Here is a 7,631-nt window from a genome sequence, read left to right as displayed (position 1 = left end):
GGACTTAGCTTCCATCTGGAAGGGTTTCAATTTTAGGGAAGAAATGTTCTCATTCTGTTCCTTGTGAGTCCTCTCCTCCTCTTCTGGGTGCATTAGTCGGTGCACCTGTCACATTTTGGCTTTCACTTGATTTGCTGTTTTCTTGGCTCCTCCCTGGCGTCTCAATCGTTTCCGCTGCTCCTGCTCCCTCCGGGCTCCCTCCTGGTGAGTCAACATCCTCTGTGTCCTCATCTCTATATGGTTGTGTCCTTCTCTCTGTTGGGACTCAGTGCAGTGGTTCAGATGGTACCACGTCTGGCTTCCTTTCACTTGGACGGCCGTTCTTGTTGCTTTGACCACCTCATAGGGTCCTTCTCTCCTCGGTGGATCCCCCTTCCTCCGGAACACTCGAACGTGTACTAGATCTCCTGGTGTCACTGGGAGAGGTCCTTCTGGTCCCCTTGGATCATCAGACACGGAACCTCTCATCCTGATTCAGGTTTCTGCCTACTTTCTGTGAGGCATTCATACTTAGAGACTTATGGCCTCTGTTCTATGATTGCACCATACATCCTCTTACTTCCATCACTCATCACACAACAAACAGACATTCCAGCTGAAGCTGGCGAACCCCTCTCCTTCTGGTTTCCTAAACATAAGACTTGGAAAACGACAAAAAATAACAGCATTGACAATGTTATGTGTTATGCATAAATATATTCATGMAAACTGAAATCTGAGACCATGACAATTCCCACTCTCTCTTCACCTGACTCTATGCCTCCAGGATACTTTTCTGCTGGACTCCACAAAAATAAAAGCCCTAAAAAGCTTCCTCATGCTTCCACCCAGTCTTCCCCTTTTGGCCCCAGGTTCTGAGAGGTGTTCCCAAATCATGTCATTTTTACTTAGTTTCCCATCTGCTCCATTTCAACTGACAATCATGTGCATAACCTTAATCAACATTATCTCTTCTTGAAGTAATTCAACACTGTATATGCTTTCACATCAATTCCTTTAACATGTTTGTTTAGAGTATAATATCCTATCATCCATTCTCTTTCACATGATGTATTAAAAAATGAAACAAGTAGCCTCCAAACTCAACCCAGTATGTCTATAGTGGAATCTAGTCTCTCTCTCTCTCTCTCTGATTCCACGTCCTCTGTCATGGTGTTTTCAAGCTCACCCATTATTCAGCTAGACCTCACTTCTCGTGAGACTTATGCACCCACCAAAGAGAGACATGAAGATCTTTACCACTGCAGTGTTGTAAGAAGTATACCACCAGCCTGGTGTATCTTGATGTACACTCAGTCTCCAGAATACAGCCCAAGCCCTTCCATTTCTGGCTGTTTTTTCCTGAGGACATACACACTAACACATGGGTTATTTCCTGACAACAGACTTTCTTCTTATAGCAAGATCACTAAATCTTCATTTTTAATAACAGCTCTATGTAATCATTCTGCCTCAAATACCTGGCCTCCTGCCACAGAAATATTCATAACGATATTCAAATGATATGGTCCCTACAGCAACTTGCTGTTAAAAATAACATGTAATCAGTCAAGTGTCGTTCCAGTTGGGAAGAATTATCACATCCTAACAAACTAAGTCATAAGTTTCTTAACTTTTGCTCTAGTGTTCAAAATGCCACCACTTTATTACTTTTACCATAATTTAGGATATGTGAATTGTTCTATTTTACTTTAGAAATGTCCCTATATTTTACCCAACAGCCCAGCCTTGTCTTTCCTTTTCTGTGATTATCTCCTATAATTATACATAGTTTCTAGCAAATAACACCCCTTCACTACTTCTTCATTTATGAGTCCCACCCATACACATTGTTATACATAAATCAAATCCTAATTATTTTTATATAAGCCCTCGTACATTCAGCTAAATATCTTAATTTATCGAAGTGCTGTACAGGGACACCCAGCCCTAAAACCCCAACAACAGCTAGTAATGAGGTGTTAGAAGCACGGTGGCTAGGAAAAACTCCCTAGAAAGGCCAAACCTAGGATGAAACCTAGAGAGAACCCAGGCTTATGAGGGGTGGCCAGTCCTCTTCTGCTGTGCCGGGTGGAGATTATAACAGAACTATGCCAAGATGTCAAAAATGTTTCATAAGTGACAAGCATGCGTCAAATAATAATCATGAAATAATTTTCAGTTGGCTTTTTCATAGCTATCATCAAGAGTTGAAAAACAACAGGTCTGGGACAGGTGGCGGTCTCCATACACCGCAGTGCAGAACAGCTGAAAACTGGAATAGCAGCAGGCCAGGCGGACTGGGCGACATGCAAGGAGTCACCACGGCCGGTAAGTCCCGACGGTATTGTCCTAGGGCGGGCAGGTCCTCGAGAAGAAAAAGAAAGAGAGAAGTGAGAAAAGTAGAGAGCGCCAAGATTTTTCCAAAATGCTTTCATAAATGACAAGCATGGCAAATAATAATCAGGAATAAATCTCAGTTGGCTTTTCATTAGCCCGATCATGAGAGTTGAAAACAGCAGAGTCTGCGGACAGGTAGGGGTTCCCGTAACCGCAGGCAGAACAGTTGAAACGGAATAGCAGCAAGGCCAGGCAGAACTGGACAGCAAGGATGTCATCATTGCCGGTAGTCCTGACGTTATGTCCTAGGCGCTCAGGTTCTCAGAGAGAAAGAGAGAAGCAGAGAGAATTTAGAGAGAGCATACTTAAAATTCACACAGGACACTTGGATAAGACAGGAGAAGTACTTCCAGGTAACCAACTGACCCTGCCCCCCCCGACACCAACTACTGCAAGCATAAATACTGGAGGCTAGACAGGCAGCGGTCAGGAGACACTGTGGCCCCCATCCGAAGCAACCCCCAGACAGGGCCAAACAGGACAGGATATAACCCCACCCACTTTGCCAAAGGCACAGCCCCCGCACCACTAGAGGGAAATCCTTCAACCACCAAACTTACAATCCTGAGACAAGGCGAGTTATAGCCCACAAAGGTTCTCCACCACAGCACAAACCAAGGGGGGGCGCCAAACCCAGACAGGGAAGATCACGTCAGTAACTCAAACCCACTCAAGTGCGCACCCCTCCTAGGGACGGCATGAAAGAGCACCAGCAAGCCAGTGACTCAGCCCCTGTAACAGGGTTTAGAGGCAGAGAATCCCAGTGGAGAGAGGGGAACCGCGCCTGGCAGAGACAAGCTAAGGACGGTTCGTTGCTTCCAGAGCCTTCCGGTTCACCTTCACACTCACTGGCCAGACTACCACTTCAATATATGACCTAACTGAAGAGTAAGTCTTCATAATGACTTAAAGGTTGAGACCGAGTCTGCCGTCTCTCACATGGGTTAGGCAGACTGTTCCATAAAAATGAGATCTATAGGAGAAAGGCCCTGCCTCCCGCTGTTGCTTAGAAATTCTGAGACAATTAGGAGGCCTGCGTCTTGCTGACCGTAGCGTACGTATTGGTATTGGTACGTATTTGGATATTCCCCAATGTAGTCACAGTTTTCTACCCATAACACATGAGTCCCCTAACCCATAACAGCCATTGTTTGATACATACATAAAACATCCTTAAGTCAATTTATATATCATTTATATCAGTATCAGTCCCTCCTCAGGAACATATACACAACCTTATGTTCCTCAAAAAAAAAAAAAATTGACCAAACGAGAAAAAGATAAAAAAAAAATTATAATAATTACACATTTGCAATAAATTACCACTATTTGTAATGTAATTAAACCTGGAGAAAACGTCCATCTGTTTCATTCTATGCCCATGTTATTATTGGTCTCTTTCTTCTTCATGCTTGGGTATCATCGCATAACAGACTACCTTTTTATTCAATTAAACATTACATTTTATCATTACAATTCCAATGACATTATAAAACAAAAGAAACAAAAAACCTTTAATCTAATATTCTGTAAGTTTTGTCAACCACCTTGTCTCAGGATTAGATTCCAGAGCTTCCCTAAGCCTATTAACGTTAAACAGTTCTATATCCAAATAACTAAACAGTTCTTTTTTAAATACTTTTTCCAATCCAATATTCAGGATAACAGTCCTTAGTGTTTCCTTTAACTCAAATTTGACCTTATCTATTCAATACACATCATCCCTTTAAYAATTTACATTTATACTAAACACTTTTATTACCAGTATTATCTATTTTCCCAATAGCCCTTTTGTCTCAGTTTTTCTCTCATGAGTGGCCTGGTAATAAAAGATCAGTACCCCAATTCCTTTAAGTCATTATTCTCCCTGGCCCATATCATTTCAGCATGTCTTTTTTTAGATACAGTTCACAGGTCATCAGACACAGTTGTCCCTCACTATTCAGTCAGTTAGGGTGGGTTTGAGCTCCACACCACTGTAGTGATATTCTCTCCCATGCTGTAAAGACATTCTGACGTCACCTTTTATGATAACTCCCTTATTCTACTGGTGATCTCTCAGATGAATTACAGATGAGGTATTTATCAACAAAACCCTCACAGAGACCCACACTCCAATAAACCCTTTGGAGTAACTTTCATCACTTTTTATATGCAGAAGTGAACAAAGCACATTTGTGTATTTACCCAAAGACCATAACCCCAAGGAACTGATAGTTTTACCTATGAACCCATGTTATATCAAAATAAAAATAAAAATAAACCTATTCGAATAACTTATTCAATTTAAGGGTACAACTCTTCATAATTTTCCCAGGGACATAATAGATTTTCAAAGTAATTATCACGTTTGAATAGAGTCTGGTGTCTTTTAAACATTTTATAAGTAAATCCCACCTGTTCCAACAATTTCTAGTAAAAGGTGATCAGTCTTTCACAGGAAATTCTTAGGATTCAGGGCATTTTGACACCATTAATATGTTTCCACCTCCCCTTTCTTTAGGAACAACTTAAATACATTTTTCAAAAACATTTCCATCCTTTTGCATACCCAATTTGAAACTGAATTGGAAAAACCCTTCCAATAAATCTACTAATGCATATTCATTTCCAGTACATGGTGTACTTACTAGTGAACCATAAGCCAATAACGCAAAGGGACTGGACTCACTCATCCAGAACTCCATGTTTTAGCCTTATCCAGATATTTTTATTTTTAAAGCGGCTAACTTTAATTAACTGCTTTCCACAGGAATGCAGTCTCCAATGACAATTTTGACCAGAGAAGATTAAAACCCCTTTTTTTTTCTTATTCTTTCTGGAAAAGAAAGTGTACATATCGTTAATATTCACAATGTTACCTTTTAGTCAGCAAACCAATAATTTTACTTATCTATAGATTTTATTCTAAAGCGTCTTTAACAGTTCCAGAGAATTGTGGTATACAATGTCTAACAATTAAAAATTCCATCGGTACTCTACTAGATGTCAAGTCAAACGTGATCTAATACTACTTCTTGACCACATATATAAACTGTAATCTCTATGGAAACACTCATTGTTCGCTCAGAGACATAACACGCCAAGTAAAAAATTCCATTCTCACTAACCTCAAACCGATTAGTTGTTTGTTATTTTGACAAGGATATAAACTCTTGTATAGCGGCATTTCCTGCTACCGCACTAAGTTCTAGTGTCACATTACACTAATTTTCCCCATACCCGCTATACCCATATTCAAAACAGAGAGCTATTTTCTTATTCGTTCTTAGATATTGTCAATAGTTCTGCTAATCACTCGCACGTCTGCGAGGACTAGAGGAACCACATTTGTACCTCATCGCAATGTATTTTCTGATGATAGAATGTTGACATCAGAACGCCTGCAAATCGAGCTTCACATTTTGGTCCCATGCGACTGTGCCTCCCTTATTCTATTCATCTGTTTATCAGGTAATATGTGTCTTCTCTCCTCTATTCTATGGAAACAGTCATTTTGTTGTCATGCCACTATTTATTTATTTATTTTTCCTAAATACTCCATGTATTATACACCTTTTATTTACATATTTTTCCGAGGTAGAGCTAATCTCCTTTCCAATTAATAATTCATTTGTCACATCACTTAATTTCTTTTATCGAAGCCTACTCTATACAGTACAKACATTATTTCTGAATACTACAGATGACTTAATGTCTTATTCTAGTACAGTACTTCAAATATCACTGTGTTTTTCCCTTTACAGATATAATTATTTATTCATTTTATTCGTTTGGTTTGTTGTTACAGTTCTAATCAATTTTTAAGATTACATTTACATTACATTTAAGTCATTTAGCAGATGCTCTTATCCAGAGCGACTTACAAATTGGAAAGTTCATACATATTCATCATGGTCCCCCCGTGGGAATTGAACCCTCAACCCTGGCGTTGCAAGCACCATGCTCTACCAACTGAGCCACACAGGTCCACTGCCCGCTCCGTTAAGATCTCTATCTAACGTCTTACTTTTACCTTTATTTATTTATTTTGTCTATACTTTCTTACCTCTTCTCTATATTCTTATTGTTTGATCCTATGGTCAATTTACTAGTGAGTCAAGCCTCCCCTGTTCTCCTGTTTTATCCTGGCCACTCCATTTTGCACCCCTCTCTGCTCTTCAGGCTATTTTTAGACCGTAGCTTCTGTAGGCACAAAGTGACTGACGGCCTGTTTTTTCCTCTTTCTTTGTTTCACCGTACGTGAATTCTTAATGTGTCCTGGATTCCACTATTTATCTTAACTAACCTAGATTCGTTTTTAACTTTATAGTATAATTTCAATTTATCGGTGATTCTACTTTCTGTTTTGTTTCACACTTTTCTATTCGTTTTATACTATTCGGTTAACGCCTTTTTAAGTATTTTTATTTATTATTTGTTTTGACACCTTTTTGTTATTTTTACCGCGGTCTCTTACCACTTTATCACATCAGTGTTTTTATCCTTGATCACAACTTATTTTACTTCGATGTTTCTTAATTCCGTTCCATCTGCCTAATAGCAGTTAACTGCACCCTTCTACAACTCTATACTCAATTCACAGGAGGGCTGCGCGCTCTCTCTTCTGGACGTTCTGCCTACACACACACACAACCTGTCCTTTCTTTCTTCCTAATGTTCTATCTCTACACAGATCTACTCATTTCTTACAACATTTTCATTCATCCTTTTATGTTTCATCCGTTCATTCAATCCCTTTGTTTTTACCTCAAAACAACTTAGTCTTTCTTTATTGACTTAATTCACTTCCTCCTACATAAGCCTAGACTGCTAAGATTTCTACAATATGACGAGACTACTGTCTAATCGGATCAGCTTGTCTTCATATCCTATTCACCCCCCCAATACTGATCTTTTCTTCTATTATTAGAGTAGTATTGTGGCGTGACCTACTGAATTACAAAACCCTGTTAGCTAGACAGAGCGGTTTTTTATTCGCAGGATTTCTTTTGCATTTGAACGCCGCACAATCGGGCAAACGTCCTAAATATTTCACCCGTACAGTCCCCCTTTCGGAGCGGTAACCATGAATATTTATTTAACTACTGATTTATGTTTTAACCGTATAAGCTGCTTTTGCAGTTGAACGCCGCACAATCGGGCCAACGTTTTTCCTGCAACCTAAATATTTCACCCGTACAGTCCTCCTTTCAGAGCGGTAACCATGAAATATTTATTTACTAAATATCCACCCACAGACTATTCTGCCG

General features: G+C 39.7%; 1 protein-coding gene and 1 long non-coding RNA gene across 2 annotated transcripts in view; one reads left to right on the top strand and one right to left on the bottom strand.

Moving 5' to 3' along the window:
- Positions 1-7,631, top strand: part of efna5b (ephrin-A5b) — a 455,881-nt gene that overhangs the window by 164,569 nt on the left and 283,681 nt on the right.
- Positions 491-7,594, bottom strand: LOC139023593 (uncharacterized). The gene is made up of 2 exons (XR_011474744.1): positions 7,270-7,594; positions 491-1,460 (listed from the first exon to the last, which is right to left on the bottom strand). It is a non-coding gene; the product is annotated as an uncharacterized lncRNA (long non-coding RNA).

This window comes from Salvelinus sp. IW2-2015, linkage group LG33 (genome assembly GCF_002910315.2).
Source record: "Salvelinus sp. IW2-2015 linkage group LG33, ASM291031v2, whole genome shotgun sequence".
Lineage (NCBI taxonomy): Eukaryota > Metazoa > Chordata > Actinopteri > Salmoniformes > Salmonidae > Salvelinus > Salvelinus sp. IW2-2015.
This window is presented reverse-complemented; position numbering and strand designations above follow the sequence as displayed.